This window comes from Scylla paramamosain, chromosome 20, assembly GCF_035594125.1.
Source record: "Scylla paramamosain isolate STU-SP2022 chromosome 20, ASM3559412v1, whole genome shotgun sequence".
NCBI lineage: Eukaryota > Metazoa > Arthropoda > Malacostraca > Decapoda > Portunidae > Scylla > Scylla paramamosain.
Window position 1 is genome coordinate 812,329 of NC_087170.1, and position 23,084 is coordinate 835,412.

The following is a 23,084-nucleotide window of genomic DNA, read 5'->3' on the forward strand; positions in this document are numbered from 1 at the left end:
GAGGACGTAAGAGAGGCAGGGAATGGGGACGGAGGGAGGAGGGCGGGACAGAGTGGAGGGAAGGCAGGAGTACCAGCCCTTCCTCCAATTCCTCTTCCTTCTAACCTTAAAGTCAGTCAGCCAATCCTTCTATCTGTTGAGATTCTTACTTTTCAAAGCATTTCCCGTTTATTTTTAATGATATTTGAATGACCTTCTCAGGCTTGACGAGAATTGATGTTTTGCGTCTGTTTCATGGTTCAATATATACTTTCGTATATATTTCGTCGTGGTGGAAGAGTTGGTAGCCCTGCACATGTCCATCCGAGAATTACGTCACAGGTGGGCACAAGCCGCAGTCATTCGCCGGCGCCTCCCTGCAGTCTCAGGTAGCAGCGGCGATGCGTAGTGCTGTTGCTTTGTACTGAGTGAGCGTGAAAGAACCCTCGTGACGATATATGGTGATGGACGTGTGGGCCTTTACGTTGTGGAAATAGAAGGTGAGATTTGTCTCGATTTCCACCGTAGTATGAGTTAAATTGAGGTGAAGGAGTGAGAGAACTATGCGGGTAGTTAGTAGGTAGGCTTGTTTGCTTGCGTCTTGTCTTGACTCTTGAAGCTCTCCGGGAGTTGTAATTAATGTTAATGCTTTGTTGCTTATTAAACTTAATGATCCCAGAGGCAATATCGTACATGTGCAAGGTAGGTGTGATTGCAGGGAGTGGTGTTACGTTGGAAGTAGGGGGGCAGGAAGAAAAGCCACACGCACGCTCTCTAGCTGTATTTCACGAAGACGAGTAAACAACAATGCATATAGGAAATATAGGCGGATAGGCGTACTGGTGGAGGTAGGCAGGCAAGGGCATGAGAGGTCAGGCGGGCAGCTGCTCTCTGGCTTCCCTGTTTCGTCAGGTTCGTAAATCACCTCGCACACCCTCGCTTCCCCACCTCCACGTGAATCCACTCATTACATACATACTTATCAAGCAATTACAACGTTACTAAGTACAAATCGGGCCCAGTATTCTGGTCGTTACAGTGGGAAAACAGTGGTGGTGGTGACTATCGGAAGAGCGAAGTGACGGAACAAGCGGTAGCGGACAGGAGTACCAACCTTTGCGATACATTTGTGCTCTGCTTCCATTTTCTATTTCGTATATTATATTTCAGTGTGTCTTAAACGATGTTCTGCCGTACCACTCACTACTGTATTTAGTCGTTTCATTCATTTTGTTGTTCAGAGTGAAGAAGATTGTAAAAATGTACTTTTGAGGCATTACAATATATACCAGCGCTGAATCTTATTTCGGATATGTTGGCACCCTTCAATGTCGATGCAAATATAACACGTAGGTAATAAGACTAATGGAATTCTGCCATAAGTACTGCTTATTTGTTATGTGTGAAGTGACAGAAGCACGTGCAAATCTTATTCTGAATCTCTACTTTCGAAATAAAAGATACGTGTTCATGATGATTAAAGTGGGAGAGAGGAAAGGGAGGAGAAGGCTAGAAGGATCTCGTCTCCTCGACTTTTAAAGCTCCCTCCCTCTGGCTCGTTACTTTGTGGTGTTTATTTGGTGTTTGTTCAGCTTAACTGTTCCATTGGCATTATCTATTAAGTAAGGAAGATAATATAGCAGTGGTGTAGTACTGATTGATCTGATGGTGGTTATCTATGCTGGTGGAGAACCAGCTGCGCAGTAACTGTTCCCCTCAACAAGTCTCATTTTAGCGTAAATCAGATTATGTCACGATTGCGTTGTTGAAAAATGGATATCCGCACTATCTTCGCCTCTTACTTTCTATTCCATTTCGACAGTACCTTTTGTAGAGGATGGTGATGTCTTGGGTGTGTTGGCAGCGGTGCGCGTCGCCATCATCGGTGACATGATCAAGTCTGCTGGGGAGAAAAATAATGCTGCTTGGTGTTTTTTTTTTTTTTTCTACTTACTGATTACTTATTATTTATGTGGAAATATAAATTATTTATGTGGAAGAGAGAGAGAGAGAGAGAGAGAGAGAGAGAGAGAGAGAGAGAGAGAGAGAGAGAGAGCGCAGTAGATTACGTACGCATCATATTATTCTTTGGATTGTTTACTTGGCAGGTATGCGAGCATGCGTATTCTCTTTAACACTAGCCTTGCGAATGGTGATAAACATGGCCAGTTTTAATAATGGTGATGGTACATGCTTGTTTTCACTTCATCTTGAGCAATGAAAGGCGTGTTTATGTTGTGGAGTGTCTGGAGTGAGCAGGTCTGTGATACAGGCACTAAGGGAATGTGTGATGAGGCGGGAGAGCTTAGGGAAAGTTGTGCGTTGTCATGTCCAGCTGTGTACCTTCTGCATTACTGCCCACTCACTGTTATGTAGGTTAGGTTAGGATAAACTTGTATTAGGAGATGGGGAAATGTTAGGGGACAGGATAATTTAGGCTAGGCTGAGCTTGAACATATCAACTACCCAGCGGTGACCTCCCTCAACGTTTCCCTGTTAGGTTGTCTCACAACACAGGGGAGGCAGTCACAATTGACTTCCTTAACGCAATTCTACTTCATGCACCTAATACACTCGCATCCTTAATTCAGAATTTGTATATTAGTTTTGGTTAATCCTTCTGGCTCGTTTTCCTTGGGGATTGACACCTCATTGGACCTTTTTTATATATAAATTTAGTTGTCCTTAATCATTACCCCATTTACAATAGAGAAAAAAAGTGATCAGTTAAGACAGGCTAAAGTCACCATGTTGGAAGATAGGTTTGACTAGATTAAGCTAAGCTTGTGTTAAGAGACAGATTATTAATGTTTGATTGAATTATTGATTTGTGGGTTACGTTAGGTTAGCTTAAAATTGTCATAGGATACTTGTATTACTTATATTATTATTTGATTTACCGTGTGGTTGACTTGAGACGCTGCAGCAAAGTCAGTGAATCAGCAACTCCCGCTAATCGTCCCCTGTGTGTGGACAGTTTGCATTATGGATCAGTTAGCATAACAAACACTTCACTTCCCTCCCCGTGATCAACTGGAGGCGAGGTGTTGCATTAAGGGAGGCAGCGAGTGGGCGTGCCATTCACTGCTTCATTTCCTAAAGCCATAACTTGAAATGCAAGACAATTTAGCATAGGTAACAACAAGGGGACGCCATAGTAATGAACACACTACATTTTCTTTCTATCACCGTCTCATGCTTACCATATCAGAGAGAGAGAGAGAGATGAGTGTGTGTGTGTGAGTGCGCGAGTGTGCGTGCGCGCATTATCCTCAACTGTATCAAATATTCTGTTCAGTAATCCCCCGCCACACATTACTGTACACACAAGTTCAATTTTCTCTTAATGGAGTGGAGTGAGAGTAAACAGTGAGGTGGAGCTTGTAACGTGGCCTTGCTGGGTAGTGGACAGTGGACATCCTGCCGAGTGGCGGTTGATGGGGTCTCTCTCTCTCTCTCTCTCTCTCTCTCTCTCTCTCTCTCTCTCTCTCTCTCTCTCTCTCTCTCTCTCTCTCTCTCTCTCTCTCATATTTATATTAGAAGAATCCAACTTTGGGAATGAGAATAATTCGGTTTTTTTTCGTGTTTCTAGTATTTTATTTATGTGGATTTTACTTCAGTTAATTTAATGTCGCTTTGGTCATTTATTTGTGGAAATTTATTTTGTGGAAGTGTGAGGAAGAAGAACAAGCTTACTAATTTAAGAAGGATATTGAAAGCCAGTCATTCTTCCCCTTTCATGTGATTTTGATATACTTAATCCTCATAACGACTTGCTTATATTGGAGGTTCAGCCTTGCATCATAAGCTTGGGAAGATCAATTATGCAAAGGAGGGAGAGGAATATAATATTAGTTTGGATGCTAGCAGTGACTGATTGTCTTTACCTAATCCTTGTAATTTCAACACTTGGTGATGTTGATATTGGTATGATGTCTTCAATGAATCTTACAGGAGGTCAGAAGTGCTTGCAATGTGATATGACTAGGAAATCTTACAGTATTAAAGTGGTATATTTTTTAATGCTTTCTCAAATACACTTGTTTTACAGAGAACAAGAATGGTACCTCATATTTCTTAGAGCACTTGCGTCAAGGTAAACACAATTATTATCTTTCAGAGAAGAACAGGAAGTTACGTATAGTTTGGATGGTGTTGACAATAGTAGCTATACGTGATGCAGAAAGGCAGGACATTTTTACGGATATGGTGATAATAGGGAATGGGAGAAACGAGGTCACCTGGGTCATTTAGGAAAGTGGAAAGTAGGTCAAATAAGACAAAGATTCTAGAAAACGGCAGACATTGAAAAAATGAAAATACCGGCTAGAGTATTCATCTGCTGCTGCTGCGGTACAAAAAAAAAAAATGAAAAGCAAAGTTGAGCTTGTTATCGTCACACCTCATGACACAAGAACAGAGGGCTCCAGTACGAGACCTTGTGTTTGTAAGAGTTAAGAAATATAAGTGATCCTCATATTTAATTCAGTGAGGGTCGTTAGTCTGCCAAAACATGCGAGAGTGAGCACCTGATTAGCCTTGGTAATACGATGATTGGCTGCCGACTAACTCGTCTGTTTAATTCATTCCGTTCGTGCCGCCATCACCACGTGTAGTGCACATGTGGGGAGTCCTGGTGCACTAATACCATGAGAGAGAGAGAGAGAGAGAGAGAGAGACCAAGCTGCTATTATTATACTCGGAAGCTTAAATTTCCTAGTGTAGAGGGGTACTGACCTTCCTTGATTGCCTTTTTAGCGTGCCTCAGCATCAGTGGTGCTTCCAGCCACCGGCAGTGTGTTGAGACTTAAAAGTGTCCATGTAACGGTGAATTATTTATGGGTCAATGTTTTTAAAAATTGTGTTTTTTATTTGCTTTTCATTCTCTTAGTTGAGGGGCGGGGAACACTTAATGGGTGGTTGACCACCATCAGGGCCGCCATTCCACCGCATTCATGGCCACCCTACCCGCGCTCATCTAGTCACGTCCCCTTAGTGCAGCGCCCCTCATCTGTATGTATGCTGAAGAGACACGGAAAAATGAACACTCGTATCTCTGTGAAATATTGTGCGCCATAAAGTCTCTTGTCCTCTACGGCTTTTTTTTTTTTATTCCTTCTTATAATATTTATAGAAGAGTCCTCTTGCCACACATAAAACTGGGTATTCATGTATATTGTTACGGTAGGATCAGGAACGTGGAAATAAGGATATTTAACTCTGTGTGAAGTGTTGTGCTGACTAAAGTAGTGTGTAGTGCCTCATCAGATAGCAAGACAGTGTTGGAATGCTTCAGGGAGATAAGGGGAGGGCGGGCGACAGGGATCCAGTATGCAGGAGGAGAGTATTAGGAACCGGAGCAAATGCAAACTTGTTATAGTCACCGTGGAGTGGATTCCAAGGAACGGCTGGTGGAGTAAATAAAATTAATTCATATAAGACATAGCCATTGGGGTTTTTTTTCATGTTGGGAAGGATATTCACTACGATTACCGTATAAAACTGCAACACTTTTTTGTTTTTATCTTGCTACCAAAGTTGTCATTTATCTACTGACTTACATAACGCACTGTTGTTCAACTCTAGATCATTAATTTTATTCATTTTTTATTTTTTTTATTTATTTACTTTTTTTTTTTTTTTTTATTTTGTCGCTATGATTAAGTGGTTAAATTACGATTTGTTATTAAGGTACGAATGTATATTTGTTACTTCATCACCTGAGTGTGGAGTACAGGTGCATCACGACACCTCCCCACCTGTCACAGTACTTAACACAGGCATGTCTTCCACTAACCATAACAAAAAAAGAAAAATTAATAAGTAAATAAATAAAATGAATAAAAAAAGAGGAAGAAAAACGAACCAATCAATTGAAGCAGCCAGAGGTATTCGTGGAGACACAAGACACAGCGCAGTCTGACACTGACCATTGTCACGCGAACAAAACTGGTGCATTTTTTACTTCAGTTTGAACTGCACCGAATGTGACATGTGGACAAGGACGGGCAGAGAGAACGTGTCCCCAATGAATCTGACTTGGATGAGGACGCACAACATTATCAAACATTTCTACGTCTTATCGCAACATTTCACAGGCTGTAGTAATAGTCATTGTAGTTTTCTAGGTCTTTATTGAGATTTTAATTATTATTTAGCAAGGATTCTGCATCATCCACAGGAAAAAAGAAAAAAAAAACCTGAGCCAGACTAATTATCAGTGTGGCCTTTGATAACAGGTCTGTGATTAAGCTTGTTCACTGCTTATGACACACAGCTTTGTACTGATAAACTACTCTCTCATTTTCTTCCCTTCATTACATAATGGAAAAAAAAAAAAAAATTCTTCTACTGTAATTTGCTGTCTTGTACATACGTATGTGATTATTAAAATTGTGTGCAGTACTTTGTGTTGCAAAGTTTAGCGCATTACAGTGAAAAAAAAAATAAAAATTTGATCTATTTTCTTTATCGTAGATGCCTGTTATAATTACATACAGTGCTTTTTAGTGTCATAAACTGCAGCATTAACACACTAAAATAGCCAAAGAAAACTCGCATAACTCACAAACACGAAGCAGCATGTACACACACGTTCCCCTTGCTCGTGCCGTGTCACTGTGTGCATGTGATGGCGCGATGCATCTCCCACCAACTTGGACGCCACAGCCTCCTTATTTTTCATTACTGGCGCGTAGAGTGCGGGATAACTCACAGCTTGCAGGGGGAAATTGATGGCAGCTGTATACAAGGTGGAAGATTATTTATACGCGTGGTATATTGAGAGAGAATTTGTAGGTGGCGTGTTTAGTAGGTAGGAGAGAGAGAGAGAGAGAGAGAGAGAGAGAGAGAGAGAGAGAGAGAGAGAGAGAGAGAGAGAGAGAGATTAAATGAATGATACTTTGACACAACTACAAGATATGTTATCATTACCGCAGAGAGAGAGAGAGAGAGAGAGAGAGAGAGAGAGAGAGAGAGAGAGAGAGAGAGACTAATTTACATCATACTAAATGGAACGAATAATTTTCAATATTCATAAACGTTGGTTGTTTTAGGAATAATTTCGTTGGCCAGTGGTTGTTATGTTTTGAGTTAATTCCCTCACCGTCAGTCACGTTCGCGCCAATGCTCCACTCAGCACACTTGTCCCTCTGTGCGTTCCCGGGGCGACAGTTGTTGGGTAGAGGGACGTGAGAAGACACGGGATTTCTCTTGCACGTTGAAAGCTTGGCTGATTGATTGCAAGGACGGGGGATGGTAACGTGAACTTGAATATTGCTTGTCCAGTAAATGGCATTAAATCTTACGTTCATTGTTCTTTGGGTCGTAATAAAAACATAGATATATATTTCTATAAAAGTAAACAAAAAAAATCTTATGAATAGTAACAATAAAACAAAATTCTAATGACAAAAGAAAAAAATAATAAAATAACTGTCCTATGAAGGGTAATTGAAGACTTAAGTTAATTTTCATACGAATAATAACGAACACTTAAACATTTTGTACTATGAAAGAAAAAGTCAAACTGGAAATTCATTGGCCTTTTGTTAATACGTCAAGTAAATTGGCCGGTTAATGAAAAAAAGGATCAAGACAAAATACTTGAGCTCGATACTGGATTGCACTTGACGTGTCCATTATTTACCTGTGTTGCTCCTCTAATAAATATAAATCTCCAGGTAAAATAATATAACCATTTCTATGCCGTACATGTCAGAGAGAGAGAGAGAGAGAGAGAGAGAGAGAGAGAGAGAAAAGTAAAAATGTAAATGAAAACGGCACATAAATAAAAGAAATACGAGTTAGAAGCAGGTATCAATCTTAAAAAGGAACAAAAGAAAAGAAGGGAGAAAGGGAAGAACAGAAGCATGGAATAAGGAATATTGATAAAAGTAAGACACAAGGCGAGCGAGCGAAGGGAGCCTGAAAAACAAACAAAAAAGGACATCAAGACAAACACGGGGAACAAATAAAAAGTTACATTAAAATCAGTGAGCGAAAGAAACACACACACACACACACACACACACATGAAAAGGACGTGGATGAATGGACGAAAAGAGGAGAATGTGCAGGAAAAAAGACTGAAAAGGGAGGAGGAGCACGAAAAGAAGACGAAGAAGTAGAAAAAGAGAAGAGAATTTATGAATAAACAAAGGAGAGACAAAATAAATAAGAGGAAAAAAAAAGACGAGAAGAGAGGTAAGGGGGAGGGAGGAGGCTGAGGTAGGAGATGGAAAGAGACAAGGAGGAGGAGGAGGAGGAGGAGGGCCATAAGGGTGTTTACTGGTAGTCATCTGCAGTAACTTAACTAATGAGGATAATACACCTTTGCGTAGATGAGTGGAACGGACTCAGTAATCATGTTTAGTGCTGGGACATTAGGGAGCTTTAAGAGAAGATCAGACGGGTTTATGGATGGGGATGATAGGTGGAAATAGGTGGGTATATTTCACACAGGGACTGCCACGTGTAAGCCTGGTCGCTTCTTGCAGCTTCCCTTATTTCTTATGTTCGTTCCTGTGACTCACTCACTCTCTGATTCTGCGTCGTCATTTTACTAAGTAACACACCTTTGTTATTTTTTCCCACCCAACCCAAAATAACAAAGAAATATGCAGTTTTGCGAATACGTGTTAGATTGATAAATCTTAAAATATTTAAGTGATGTAACATTGACTATATTGGCGGCTGCAGAACTACAGACAGACATGAAGACGGAGAGAGAGGAGAAAAGCGACAAGGAAACAAGAAGAACTAGAATGAAAAGTCACTTTGAGTAAAATAAAGATGAAAGGAGACGAAACTGGAAGATGAGAATGGAAAGGTGATGATACACAGTACGTTCATTGTCAGTGTTAAACCTGCATTCATACTCTCTCTCATCATAACATTCTGAATGTTTCCTTTGAAGGCAACAGGCAAAGGTAATGGATTCCCGACAGGTGGGGAGTGGGTACATGCCCGCTTCACGCTGCCCGTATCAGGGGAGCAAATAATTTGATGCTCTGGTGACAAGGGCCTCGGGTCAGGCTAGACAGGCCTGATACCATCAAGGCCTCAGGGTGTTTGTGCCACAGGTCACTTGGTAGCCAACCACTTGGTCCACAACATGTTTCTACATTCAGATGTCTTGACTGCTCATCCACCCACTCACCCACCTACTCACTCAATCACGTACACTCATCCACTCAACCACATCCGCACCCAACCACTCAACCACATCCGCACTCAACCATCCAGCCGTCCACTAATGGCGTCCAGGAAGCTGTCGCCCCTGATGGCGAGCCACGGGACGAGGATCATATAGGCCAGGGCCGCCACGACAGTGAGGAAGGGGCGTAGCCACCGCCTGCTGCCCTTCGCTGCCCCACCACGCCGCCCGTGGGTGGGCAGGGGCACCTCGGGTACCCCGCCTCTGACATACCACGGTGGCGAGGCGCGGCAGTGCATTCTGGGAAGGCAGGCAGGTTCCAGTGTGGAGAAAGCAGGCTGGTGTCCTGCTGCTTGGCCCACTCAGCAGGGCAGGTAGCACCAACAGCAGCAGTACCAACGCTGTGCTGGTTCCACCAGTGAGGACCTTCGGGCAGCCGCATCTTCTTTATCACAGGCCGAATGCCCTCTGCGATGCGCAGGGCACGGGGACTGAGGAGGTCGTCCTTGCTGGTCCACGCCCCGGGGCGTCGCCACTTCGTCGCGGTCTGAGGCTTTATGAAACAGTTGATTTTTATGGCCACTTCTTTCAGCTAGAGGTGCGAAAATGCGATAAGATAGTTTGATGTACTTTTAGTTTGCAAGGAAGGGAGGAAGAGGGAGGGAGGATAAAGCGGAGAAAAAGTGAGAATCTATTATCCTTCCTTCCTTCCTTCCTTCCTTCATTCATTCCGCTCTTCTTTCTTTCACAAATCCCGTTTTTTATTCCCTTTTTTTTTCCTTCGTAGACTTATCTCTATTTTTTTGTTTGTAAGCTGTCACCTCTCTTTCCTTCCGTATTTTTCCCCTTCCTGTCACTACACCTAGTTTATTCCTTTGAATTGGTCGTAATTTCCTCTTTCCTTTTACGTTTTCTTCTTCAATTCTTCTTCTTTTTTTCTTTATCCTGCTCATTGTTTTTCCTTCCCTTCTTATTCCTTTCATTGTTCTTCGTAATTATCTTCCCTCGTGTCGTTTGCCCGTTTCTTCTTCTGTGTGTGTGTGTGTGTGTGTGTGTGTGTGTGCGTGTGTGAGTAATTCTTCTTCATCATGCCTGTTATCCACCATCTCCTTGACTCTTTCCTTCACTTTCATCTTCAAAGCTCATCGTGTCTTCTTTACGTGTGCTGCTTATTCCCCGCCATCTCTTCCTCGCAGTTATTTCCTCGTCTCCCTCGCCGCGACAACACACAGCCCTCTAATTTAGATCTATGAAGGGAAACAAGCAGCTCAGGACATCAAGAGGTTAATGGTCTATATCACAGTCTGCTTTAATTGGGACTTAATGATTGGTATTCACAGAGAGAGAGAGAGAGAGAGAGAGAGAGAGAGAGAGAGAGAGAGAGAGAGAGAGAGAGAGAGAGAGAGAGAGAGGGAGAGGAGACTGTAAGAATATATATATATATATATATATATATATATATATATATATATATATATATATATATATATATATATATATATATATATATATATATATATATATATATATATATATATATATATATATATATTCTTACAGTCTCCTCTCCCTCTCTCTCTCTCTCTCTCTCTCTCTCTCTCTCTCTCTCTTATACCAGGATAACATGAAAAGCACAACGGGAAAAAGTGGAAAAAAAAATCAAAGCATGAACAGCGGAATATATGGAGACACAAGCAAACAAGAAAAAAATACGTAAGTCTATCCTATCTAAAAACACTGCAATTTCGTTTTCTTTTGCTGATATTTACTGCTAAGCTAAACTAATTCTGAACTGAATAGCAGGAAAATATGTAAGGACGGCAATATGAAGTGACGCTGAAAGAAAACGGAACAGTTAGAAAATAAGGGGGACTGAAATATAAGCTTTCCTGGGAGAGAATAAAGAGGACAAGTCACCAACAAGGATTATAAATGAAGGAGATGAGTGGAGACTTTCCTTCTGTTGGAAAATACTAGATGATGACGGTGAAGAGGAGGATGAAGAGGAAGAGGAGGAGGAGGAGGAAGAGGAGGAGGAGGAGGAGGAGGAGGAGGAGGAGGAGGAGGAGGAGGAGGAGGAATACTAATAAAAAAACGATTATTTTAAACTAAGATGGAATATCATTTAGTTTCCTCCACCTTTGCCCGCATCTATCACACTTCCACCACCACCACTTCTCCTCCTCCTCCTCCTCCTCCCTAGCCTTCTCGTAGCTTCCACAGCCCACTCCTTCAACTTTCCCTAGTAAACACTATCTCCTGCTCCTTAATTAGCTTTCCCCTCACCCATTTCCCCTCTCATCACCTGCCTGCCTCCTCCATTTCCTCTCCATTTACTCTCCCTTAACTTCCCTCTCTTCCCTCCTTTCTTTCCGTCCCTTCACGCCTCCCGCCCACGTCCTCCCCTTATGATCTCTCTTGTTTACTCTCTCTCTCTCTCTCTCTCTCTCTCTCTCTCTCTCTCTCTCTCTCTCTCTCTCTCTCTCTCTCTCCGCCGCATGATAGGAAAATGCCTGAAAGTTGATTATGTTACGTGTTTCCCGGTTGAGGAGGAGGAGGAGGAAGAGGAGGAGGAGGAGGAAGAGGGGAGAAGCTGGAGAAAATGAAGAAGAAGAAGAAGAAGAAGAAGAAGAAGAAGAAGAAGAAAGTAAAAAGATAATCCTTGTTGGTGGCAGATCGAACAGAATTCTACCTACTTTTTTCTTTTCTTCTTATTTCTTCCTTTCGTTTCTCCTCCTCCTCCTCCTCCTCCTCCTCCTCCTCCTCCTCCTCCTCCTCCTACTTTTCCTGTTACAACTTCCTGACTTCCCCTCTCTCCATTTTGTTTCCATGAAGTGAAGAATCCTTACCAGAGAGAGAGGGAGAGAGAGAGAGAGGCTTATGTCCTTACTTAAGTCTCTCAGCTATACACTGTACTGATGGGGCGCCAATTATTCTGTACCTGTAGGCCACTGAACGAAGCTAATTCTTATGATTCAAACGGCACTTCTGGTTTCGCGTCTTTCGTTGTTGGGAATATTTACATGATGGTTGACAGCGTGGTACATGCAGCGATGATTTAATGTTTATTTTGTAGGATTTGTCAGTTCATCACAAGGGACTGAGTTTGGCTGTGCGTAGGATAATCTCTAACAAAAGTCTGCGTAGCTAATGACACATGGAGCACCGTTGGGTTTTAAAATGTCGTTTCTCTCTCTCTCTCTCTCTCTCTCTCTCTCTCTCTCTCTCTCTCTCTCTCTCTCTCTCTCTCTCTCTCTCTCTCTCTCTCTCCAACTTTCGCCCTCTATCATAATACTAAAATAACTGCTGTGTCCTGTCTGATTTTTTTTTTTTTTCAGCTTGTAAATCAAAATCAGAGTCTCAGTATCTTACAAGGTCACAGTGTACGCTGTGACACACGAGATTTGTATCAAAGATGAACAGAATAAGTTATATTTCCGGTCAATGTACACACATCAGTTTATGAAATATGTTTTGCAAGATAGTGTGTTCTAAACTTAACGAAAGACAGAACATTATTATAAAACGGTGAAATGTTGTTCATCGTTGTGAAATACGAGAATGAAAATAATAATTGTTGCATTTTTATGATGACAAATGTATTAGTCACTGTGTGTGTTTTTATCCCTAACATAATTTGAAACGACTATTCGTCTTGCTATATTTTCCGAAGTGTTTGAAACTGCTGTTTGTCTAGTCATATTTTTCGTAGTGTTTCAAACTGCTGTTCATTATACCATCTTTCCTTTGCCTGCATGGAATTTTCAACGATATTTTCATTTATATTTCACAAAGTTTCCCTTCATGCACAAATTTTCTATTACCCTCATTTCAATCTTCCACATTAATTTTTTATCTTCTTACGATTTAGTCTCTTGTTATGAAGCAAAATATCACTTAGCTGAAGGAAATTGTTGGGCTTTTGCAACGAGGAGCATCACACTGCCTCCCCTCCAACCTCTCTCTCTCACTCTCACTCTCTCACAGTTTTCCACCAAGGGCAATTTATTCACTGCCACCTGCAACCTCCTTTTCTCTCCGAATTCTCCTTCAGCACTTCTTCCATTTCTCTCGCTCCGCGCCGCTATCTTCCCTTCCCTCCCGCAGACTGTTCCCCATTCAACTCAAAATCCCTTCTTCACTTCACCAGCTCATGTCTAATGGGGGGATGAGGGAGGAGGAGGAAGAAGAGAAGAAAAAATGGTTGTTATAATATTGTTTTCATTGACGTGGGTTGCAGTATGTTATTTTTTTTTTATTATTTTCTCACTCTTCTTTTTACTTACCTGTCTTTTTACCTTCCGCGTCACAAAAGCTGCATTATCGCTATACATCGGCCGTGTTTAGCTTCATTCACTCTCTGCAGTCTCCTAGTTTCCCTGGTTTTGCCTCCCTTCTTTACTTTCTTGAGCCTTTCTCCTTTTCTCTTTGTGCCTGTTCCACTGCCGTTTCTATCCTGCTCCCTTTCACTTTAGCTGTCTTCGAATTTAATAACTCCTTTGACCCTTCTCTTTTCATGCGCCTTGTTTCTCCTCTTCTTCCTCTTTCTCCTCTTACTCTTTTTTTCTTATTAAATTGTTCTCTCTCTCTTAGTGTCCATGAACCACTTTATAATTTATGTTGTTTTAATTTCATAGGAAAATATTGTGAGTTACAACACAATTTATGTGAAGGATGGGAAGGGGGAAGAGGGGAGAGTGATGGCTGCGGCTGGAGTAATGAAAAGAAGAGGAAGACGAAGAGAAGGTGCTGGAAAGAGAAGAACAAAAAATGCCACAGTGAATTTTTACTAATCTAAGTGTTGTGTCAGTAAATAAGTGTGTGTGTGTGTGTGTGTGTGTGTGTGTGTTAGAGGGTATTAGAGGGTGTTGCATATCGACTCTTTACATAATATACACCTCAGTTTGCCTTCGTAAGCTATTGCCGGAGCGCGAGTTTGTTTTCAAGTGTTGTACACAAAGTCACTGACCCAGATAGTTGAGAGCTGGGGGAGTTTTAACTAGAAGCAAATATCACACACACACACACACACACACACACACACACACACACACACACACACACACACACACACACACACACACACACACACACACACACACACACACTCCCTCCCTTAGTACCTACCCATGCCAACCTACGATAAAACAGTATATCAAAACAACACACACACACACACACACACACACACACTCCCTCCCTTAGTACCTACCCATGCCAACCTACGATAAAACAGTATATCAAAACAACACACACACACACACACACACACACACACACACACACACACACACACACACACAAGGAAGTCAAGTTGAGGCTGAAAAGACATGACAAATACATGAAGGAAAGAAGTGCTAAGAGGCGTGAATGACAGACGGGATGGAAGGAGGAGGAGGAGGAAGAGGAGGGAATAGGAGGCATCTGCTCACAGTGATGTTACCGACCCATTACCACCACCACCACCACCTCCACCTCCACCTAGCCTTCGTACTCTCCACAGCGCCTTATAAGAGAATCGGTATGTACAGTACGGCACCTAATCTCTGGGCCAAGACACCTATCCTTGCCACGCCCCGCCCTCCTCACGCTGCGTCGTGGTGCCACCCTGCGCCACACACACACACACACACACACACACACACACACACACACATCTTCGTAACCTCAACATACTCGATCTTGGCGGCGACTGAGGGGCACTGGCCTTGCTTCGCCCCGGCCAGGGAACGTTCGTTATGAGGGACTTGGTGTACCGAGGCCAGTGAACTCTTACCCAGCTGACAGAGGGAAGAGGACAAGAAGGACGTACAAGGAAAGGAAAAAAAAAGTCCACTGGCATCTCGGACGGTAAAAATGAAGGAACTGACAAACTAGCGGAGAGGGAATGGAGTGATATATTGAGGAGTAAATGTAGTGTGTGAGTGGATAAATACATCAAAGAGGAAGAGATGGAGTGTAGGTACGAAGTGAAGAAAGAAGGGGGAGGAAAAAAACTGGTCTCAGGGTACGTTTGCCCTTTTCTTGCTCCTTTTCCTCCTCGTCATTCTACTCCTCCTCCTCCTTCTACACATTCAGTACACACAAAGAATATTATTATCACCTCAAGCTTTTAAACACTCCACGTACAAACAAAAAGTGATATAAAAAAAAAAAAATTATATATATATATATATATATATATATATATATATATATATATATATATATATATATATATATATATATATATATATATATATATATATATATATATATATATATATATATATATAAAATATCTGCGCCGTAACTCACACCGTAATCGATAAATTGTATATAGCATATCTATCTATCTATCTATCTATCTATATATATATATATATATATATATATATATATATATATATATATATATATATATATATATATATATATATATATATATGCATGAAATGTCATTTTGAAAATACTGATGCAAGCACTACCGTGTGACGATCCACGTGTCAACACAGCCATTATTAATTAATGTGCAATTAGGGCAATCGCTCTATAGCTGCATGTGTAAATAGCGATGAAATATGACGTGAAGTAAATGAACTATAAAGGCATGAAAATTCGCTTATAAACAATAAAAAAAAATGTAAGTAAAGGAAACATTGTGAAGGAGAGAAGGATAAAAAAAATAAATAAATAAATAAAAACATAAGAGAGTGAAACTAACGGGCGTGGAAATGAGGGTGGGACAGAGCACGGAAAACACACACACACACACACACACACACACACACACAAAGTGTAGATGACGGACACGTGTCAAAAAAAAACAAAGAAAGAAGAAAATATGAAATAAAAAAAAGGAAAAAACTTGGGATAAATAATCAGGAAGGAGGGAAAAACAACATTAGGGAGAGAATAATCTTTGCATTCTCTCACTTTCCCATTTCATTTTCCTCTTCTTCCTGCTCCTCCTTTCAGATTTAATACAGCGCCATTTCTCTTTCGCTGGGACATCTTTCCTGCATAATTTTATCATAACTTTCTTCTATACAGACGCATTATAAATAAGTGTGTGTGTGTGTGTGTGTTCTTAAGGCTATCTAACATCCCCTAGTATTATCATCATCTATCAATCTATCTGTTTATTTATCTGCCTTTTTGTCTATTTGTCTTTCTATCTACCTATCTATCAGTCTGTCTATTCAGTATCCATCTCTATCTATCTATCTGTCTATCTATTTACCTGTTGCCAGAAATTTACAGAAATGGGACCCTCGACTGGAATCCAATGTTTCAACACGGAGGGGAGCTGGCGGCAGGATGTAAAATAGATGGGTTTGCAAAGCTGGTGTGGTGTTTATCTGGCTTGGCGTTGATGAATCTGTATGAAAGAAAAATAATGCAACGAGGAGGCTACATTATACTGTCACCGTTATTTTCTGTTCATCTATTTTAAAACTACTGTGTGTTGTTTTCCTATTTTTAAGTTAGCAAGTTCTCTTAGTAAGTACGTGGACTCTTACGTCATCACTCCTAACTTAACGCTAAAAAAAAAAAAAAAACACTGACTTGAATGCCACATGATGAACAGCTACAGGTCTGTGTGTAAGAACTGTTGTTGAGAAATGATATTAAGGTGGAACTTAGGAGGATGTGAGTGTCATAAAAAAAATAATAAATAAATAAAAATAAAACACGCGCTATACTCGTATTTCTACAAACCTTCAGGGATCCATACTCGGTGATAAATTATGAATGACAAGGAAAGAATAATACTGTTTTATTCTCCTCGCTCGAATCCCCTTCCCTTCCTTTCCTTCATTCCTTCTCCCGTCACTGAAGGCAAGATGCGCGAACTTTCCCCCAGCAACTTGAGGACGGAGGTGGAAACTTCAAGTGTCCCCCAAGGCGAGGCAGGCAAAGAGTGATTTATTTACCGACAAGTTACGATCAAGTTTATGTGGTTCGTCTCAGTTCGAAACCAATCAGGAGGAAATAAGGAAGGTGGATAAGTTTACAATTTAATTTATGAGGAGGAGGCGCAGGAGCAGGAGGAGGAGGAGGAACAGTAAAAGTAGCAGTAGATGGATGTGGAGGTGGAGAATAAACACAAAGGAACACAAAGGAAAGAAGAAAGGAAAGAACATACAACAACGGACCTGTTGCCCCAATGACGTTTTTGATAATAAACAACACCGTCTTATCTAAACTGAATGAAGCAGAACAGTAAAAGCCACAGATTCCCCCAACTCAGTATTCCCTCCAGCAGGGGCTGCTGCTCACGTATACTTAAAAATACATTTTCTTTTATAAAGGAACGAATACAGCCCACAATCTAAAAGAAGAACTTAATTTCATCACAAATAATAATTTTAAAAGGACAAAATATAACTGCTATAATACTACATGTTAATTGTGGATTAGAGATTAATTATGCACGCAGTAGCTCTACAGAGCCGTCACACTGTCAACAACGCTGCAGGCGACAAGGTCATAACATATTTAGCTGTTACGTATTCGTCAACACCTTCAGCAGCGCGGCAGTGGGCAGCACTGTGAAGACTGAGGGAAATTGAGGGATAAAAGTACGTACTTCACATAATATTGAACCGGAAAAAGTACGCACTTCAGTGAGACATGAAGTTAGAGACCGACATTTTGTTAGAAAATGGTTGACCACCATCTTGTTTCTAAAGCGAGGTGTCCTAATACTGGGAGTGGCGAGAGCTTCCTCCTCAAATCTAACAGAAGGATTCGCCGCCTTCATTCCCATTAGGTCATTAGCGTAACCTCTTGTAACTCAGCCAAACCTCACCCATCCTTACCTAATCCATCGCCTCGACCCTCCCTTGGCTGCCTATCCTTACGTAACCTCCATGTAAAGTACATCGTTGGCTTACCTTTACCGAGGTTTCCTGGCGTGGCGCGGGAGGAAGTTAGGGAGCCGCCGGTCCTTAATTGTGGGAATCTTGCCCTGCACACATCTAAGTATCCGGCAAAGTATGTATATGTACGCTGAGGCTCACGTCACTAGAGCACTGCGACACTTAACACCATGTCTGACGAGTTGGTGTGAACACTAACGCTATTCCTTCTTTGATCTTTTCCCGTAAATCACGTCGCGCCGCCATAACCGTCCGCCGTGACCACTAACTGGTACATTCAGCAGAGGACAATAGGTGTTAGAAGGCGTCTGTCACGTGTGAGCGTCTCAGCTTCAAACAACAAAAGGCGTATCACAAACAATTAAATAAGATTCTAACACATATATACATCACCTGATTCCCTTATAAACAGAGGATACCCTGCATCACTGTCCTTATAGCCCGCGTTCGACCCTCGCTCCGAAACCCACAATGAACCAGTTTCAAGAAGCCTGAACCATGAAGCTCTGATCAAATTAGGGAGCTTTAAGGGAAGATTAGACGGGTTTATGGATGGGGATGATAGGTGGAAATAGGTAGGTATATTTCATACAGGGACTGCCACGTGTAAGCCTGGTCGCTTCTTGCAGCTTCCCTTATTTATGTTCTTAAGGTAGCGAGAGACTTCAGCTTCCATGACTCCGTTCTGCCGACAGTACCGTCATCTGATAGCCTGACTCAATGCTGACGTCGAGAACGGGTAGAATCAGTGGGTAACTCAGTTATTCATTATATTCCCAACCTATCTCCAAACACCTTTTTTATTTATTTATTATTTTTTTTCAATCTTTAGTATCTTCTATAGAGAAACAAATGATTGGGGATATACTATTCAAATTCTGTTCATATCAGTATTACAACAGCAGGCATTTTAAAATTTTAACAATTATGATTACTATTAGCTCCCATAGGTAAGACATGTTATGAACTATGATCATCGTGAAGGAGAGAGAGAGAGAGAGAGAGAGAGAGAGAGAGAGAGAGAGAGAGAGAGAGAGAGAGAGTATATATTTTGTGGTTTACTACCAATATGTATGCTTGAGTCTACCATTCCAAAAACGCACCTTATAATTATTTTCTTTCGTTTCCCTGGAAAAGAAAACTTATCCTGATGCAGGATAAACTATTGTAGTATTCAGAACTGTCTCGGTGTACAAGAAAATATACAATAGCACCAACACACTCGTAGCCTTGGTGTTCAGCTCGATAACTTCACCTACAGACTTACAATAAACAATCTAACAAATAGATGCACCGTTCATCACTGCAGTCATCACGAGGATTGTACAGAGACGTTCATAATGGTGCGAGGTGGTGGTTAAATTTCTACACACACACACACACACACACACACACACACACACACACACACACGATACCGTGGATATCAGACAGTTTGGAAATATTAAAGCCACCTCCACCTCCCATTACCTGACCAGCTTCCTTGAATTCATCCACAGCCACCTGGACAAGCGAAACACCTCTCTAGCTGTTGCTTTTGTGGACTTCAAAAAGGCTTTTGATCTTGTTGATCACACTGTTGTCATCAGCAAGGCAGTGAGTCTGGGTCTCCCTCCTAACCTGATAGCGTGGCTAGCCGACTTCCTCACAGGGAGGCGTCAGGCCGTTCGCTATCAGGGCTCTGTCTCTACTTTCCAACAGCTGACTTGTGGGGTCCCCCAGGGGACCAAGATGGGTCCTCTATGCTTCCTCCTCCTCATTAACGACGCCCTCACTGACACCCCCCATCGCTGGAAGTATGTGGACGACTGCGCCCTGGGCGTCCCAGTTTCCACCAAGAACCCGGACTACTCGCCACTGCAAGCTATCCTGGAGCGGCTGCAGACGTGGACGGAGGAGAGCAGGATGACCATCAACCACAACAAAACTGTGGTGATGCATTTCTGTACCTCCTCTGTACCTCCTCTGTACCTCCCCAGCTCTCAGTGGGCCCTCACCCCCTCCAGGTGGTCCGATGTGCCAAGCTCCTCGGAGTCACGGTGGACGACCAGCTGACCTGGAAGCAGCATGTCGCCAGCACCGTGAGATCAGCTACCTACAGGCTGTACATGCTGCGCAGACTCAGGTCGCTGGGGACGCCGACAGATGAGTTAAGGGGGGTGTATCTTACTTTCATCCTCCCCAAACTCATGTACGCCTCCCCAGCGTGGTCCTCCTCCCTCACACAAACTCAACAGCTACAGTTGGAGAGTGTGCAGAAAAGGGCGTGCAGGGTCATCCTTGGCCCTGCATACACCACCTATGAAGAAGCCCTGAACACCCTGAAGCTGTCCAGACTATCCACCAGGTACAGTGAGGCTCTGGAGAAGTTTGGAAGGGGACTTCTGAATCATCCACGTCTCAGAAACATGCTGCCGCCTGACGCGCCTCGCCCTACCCGTGCCACCAGACACCACAATAAAATAACGCCCCTAAAGGCGCCACGTACGGACCGGTACAGACTCAGTGCGATTCCCACCATGGTGCGAGCCATCAATCAATAGTCTCTTCTAGATTTGACTTACCTTTAGGATTAATGTCAAGTATTTCCCCACCCCCAATGTACATTTTCAGTTTGTTGACTGCCTAAAGAATACGAGTAAAGCGTTTATTATTATTATTTATTATTACACACACACACAAAGGGAAGGAACAAGAGACAAGGATGATGGAGGAAGAGGGGCGATGATAATGAAGGAAGGAAGGAAGGGAGAAATTGAGTTAGGATGTAGATCACAAACGCGGTGAGTCACAGATTGCCTTCCCCTCCTCACCTGTTTTATCATAATTGCATCAAGAGCTCACCTGCGCCACTGATGAGACGAAACAGAGAGGGGAAGACGAAAGCAACCTCGTGTACCTGTGATGAAAATAAACGAAATTTTAGATGCAAACTATACACTTCTCGAGAGAATAAAAATAAGACTTAACTTTCTATACGTCTGAGTGGCTGGTTCTCTCTCTCTCTTTCTCTCTCTCATAATTTCTTTCTGACTCATATTCATTACCACATACCTTACCCATCTCCACTTATTTCAAAAACCATTTTTTTTTCTCCCATTCATTGTTTTTTTTTTCCAGCAGGGAACGGCTGTGAGAGATGACTAGGGCCTGGAATGGACAAAGAAAAATTAGAGGGAAGGGGAACTTAATAAAATGGATATCATATTATTGTCTTTCTGGCTGTCCCTGCGCAAAAGAAAACCCACAGAAAATTACACTGGAATAAATAAAAAAAATACAAAAAAAGATGAAGCTAAGATAGAAAAGACAAGACAAACATAAAAGTAATGACAGGAGATTACAAGAAAAAAAAAATCAGTTAATAGAAAAGGCATGACATTCAAAACTAAACTAAAAAAAAAAAAAAAAAAAGGAAAAAAAAGGAGACGTAAATGGAAAAGAAAAAAAAAGTGAAAAAAGGAGGAAATATTGAAAAGTAAATTAGAAAAAAAAATTTGAGTAAAAAATAAGAGGACATGGTTTAATTAACATGAATGCAAGGACGAGTCAATAACTGAACATTGCGTCAAATATACGATGACACTTCACTGTACGTGGTGCAGAGAGAGAGAGAGAGAGAGAGAGAGAGAGAGAGAGAGAGAGAGAGAGAGAGAGAGAGAGAACCAACCACTCAGGTAGACAGGCAGACAGGCAGACAGAAACAAATAGACGAAAACAGAGACAAAAATAGGGACAATAAACATTAATTAACAAATGATCAGAGAATTTATACAGTCAAAAATGAGATGAAGAGAAGAACTTATAGAAATGGAAGAGGAGAAAAAAGGCGAGGAAGGCGTAAAAAAAAAAGAGAAGAAATAGGAGAAGAAGATAGAAATGCATAAATTCAGAGGGAGGGAGAGCAGGAGTGTGTAAAGACGAGAGGGAAGTAAAAAGCATGTTTAGAGTGGAGGCTTAGGAGAATCGAGGAAGTAATGAGCTTGATGTGAATGAAAGGAGGAGAAGTGAAGTGAGGATATAAGAGAAAGGAAGAGTGAAGAGAGGAACAAATGAAAAGACAAAAAAAAATAGATAGATGGAGAGAGAGAGACAAGAAGTAACTGTAAAAACACTACTCCTTCCTTACTGTCCTAGAAAATATATATATAAAAAGTTAAATAGACCAAAGCTTCAATCGGCTTGCCCAGTTTAGTTTCTGCTGCGTCTTGAAACATTCCGAATCATATCAAAGTAAAAAAAAATATGTGTGTTCAGACAATAATGCATAGGAAAGTAGATTTAATGAAATGTACAAAAAACTATTATCATACTTGTGCATCTCTTCCTGTTTCTACGCAAGTTTAGGATAACCAATAATTCCTCGTCTAAACGTCTAAACCTTTTATTATTTGTTTTATCTATTTTATGTTTGTCGCGTTCCTAGATATTGGTAGTGACGCAGCAGACAAAAAAACCGCATCATGTCAATAAATAATATTCCATAATTTACACTGTCGTCTTTATCAGTATAGAGTAATTGACTTATTACCGTAAACCAGAATATTTCCAGCCACGATCATAAATAATAAATTATCACGATGCGTCACAACAATTAATAATTTCACAAATCGTGTCGTTAGTTCCCATGAAATGTGTACCATGATGATCAACTAGTAAAAGTTTTGCCATACATGAATTTGATTTAACACGTAATTATGTAAACTACATGTGCAGCCCTGGAGAGAATGGGCCGCGGTCACGAGTCACTGTGCAGCGGCGCGGCCAAGCAGGTGTCTGGGGCAGGATTTGGCTGCACGGGACACCAGGAGAGGTGCCGCTGCGTGCGCGGGCATGCCTGGCTTGCCCCCCTCCCCCCCCCCAAAAAAAAGTAGGTTCAAAAGAAACCTAATAGAATTCTTCTAAAATCTAAGTCATGTAGCAACCTAAATGTAAATACACAATTTCCCACAGATCACTCTAGCTTCATGAGAAACCCTTTACAAAATTATACCACAGCCTTTTAAAGCTTTCAAAACGAAACAGTTATTCTAACTCTTATTAATTTATTTTCGCTATTATTTGGAACAAACTGCCTTCACAGA

The 23,084-nt window shown here is 41.5% G+C and overlaps 1 long non-coding RNA gene across 1 annotated transcript in view; it reads left to right on the forward strand.

Annotated features, from left to right (window-relative positions):
- Positions 1–249: 249 nt before the first annotated feature.
- LOC135110153 (uncharacterized) overlaps positions 250–23,084 on the forward strand; it is a 46,009-nt gene continuing 23,174 nt past the window's right edge. Inside the window, exon 1 of the long non-coding RNA XR_010273091.1 lies at positions 250–479. This is a non-coding gene — a long non-coding RNA (uncharacterized LOC135110153). The remainder of the gene's footprint in view (positions 480–23,084) is intronic.